This window comes from Elephantulus edwardii, unplaced genomic scaffold, assembly GCF_000299155.1.
Source record: "Elephantulus edwardii isolate Elephantulus edwardi_28Jun2011 unplaced genomic scaffold, EleEdw1.0 scaffold00013, whole genome shotgun sequence".
Lineage (NCBI taxonomy): Eukaryota > Metazoa > Chordata > Mammalia > Macroscelidea > Macroscelididae > Elephantulus > Elephantulus edwardii.
Genome location: NW_006399763.1, coordinates 821,647 through 823,057, shown reverse-complemented (window position 1 = coordinate 823,057; position 1,411 = coordinate 821,647). Strand labels below are relative to the sequence as shown.

Sequence of the window (1,411 nt, the reverse complement as noted above, 5' to 3'; positions counted from 1 at the left end):
AGGATTTTATTCAGTATTTTTGCATCTATGTTCATAAGAGATATTGGCCTATAGTTTTCTATTTTAGTGATGTCCTTTCCTGGCTTTGGTATCAAGGATATGTTTGCTTCATAGAATGAATCTGGGAGAATTCCATCTTTCTCTATTTCCTGAATCTATGTAGAATTGGTGACAATTCCTTTTTGAATGTTTGATAAAATTCACTAGTAAAACCATCTGGTCCAGGGCTCTTTTTGGTCAGAAGTTGTTGTATTACCTTTTCGATTTCTTCTTTTGTAATGGGTCTGTTCAGATGTTCAATTTCAGTTTCTGTTAGTTTAGGTAGGTTGTGCATTTCTAGGTATCTGTCCATTGCCTCTAGGTTTTCATATTTGTTTGTGTATAATTTTTCATAATACTCTAATGTTACCTTTTTTATTCTCATTGGTTCTGTTGTGATGTTGCCTGACTCATCTCTTATTCCCATTATTTGTGTTTTCTCTTTCTTTTCCTTTTTGAGTTTTGCTAATGGTTTGTCGATTTTACTGACCTTTTCAAAGAACCAGCTCCTAGTTTTGTTGATAGTTTCAATTGTTTTTTGGTTTTCTATTTCATTTATTTCTGCTCTAATTTTTATAATTTCGGTTTGTTTGTTTTTTACATTAGTATTTATATTTATTTCATGTATGAAATTTACACACTCATTATTGAACACAACTGGAATGCAAACATATATACAAATACCATTATAAGCTTTATCAACAAAATAACTGGCACTAGTGTTATAAGCATATTAATGAACCTGGTGAGGAAAAGTGATGGAAGAAGATTGCAGCCCATGGCATTTTTCTTTTTATCAAAAGAAAACGCTCAGTAGTACCATAATAGCAATACTTTAAAGAAATGTAAGAGGGAAAATTCTAACGGCTATCTTTAAGTTGTCCTGCTTTATTAATAAATTATACAGGATTTAAGCAGTACAAGAAGCTTCATAATTTTGGCTAACTTCTGCTGTTGTCAGCTGATCATCTTCCATAAACAAAAGGAAAGAAAGTCAACCACATGGGCACCCCTCCGTTTGTATTTGTACCAGCCTGCACTGCGCTTTGATTTCATGTTGGAGAAGATATGCATGTGTTTAAAAACTGAGATTATGTGAAGTTATTCACTAAAGCCTGAGTGTATCTTTGGTAGGCTAATACTTCTTCAGCATTATTAATCACATCCATGATTACCTAGTTCCTGTATTTTTTTTACATAATCAATGGTGGCTAGAGAGGACATTATGGAAAACAATACAGCAAAGTCCTCCGACAACTAGGTCTTTAAAAACCCAATCTATTACAAAGGCACCAAGAAATCAATGGGGTGTAAACCTCCCCTAAGTGAAAGGTGACTTTTTTTTAATATTTCTAGATGATTGACATTTTTA

General features: G+C 32.9%; 1 protein-coding gene and 1 pseudogene across 1 annotated transcript in view; both read right to left on the bottom strand.

The window, feature by feature from the left end:
- Positions 1-1,411, bottom strand: part of AK9 (adenylate kinase 9) — a 233,855-nt gene that overhangs the window by 188,712 nt on the left and 43,732 nt on the right. The gene's annotated exons all lie outside the window — the stretch shown is intronic.
- The window catches only part of LOC102861936, a 15,373-nt pseudogene that overhangs the window by 11,941 nt on the left and 2,021 nt on the right, over positions 1-1,411 (bottom strand).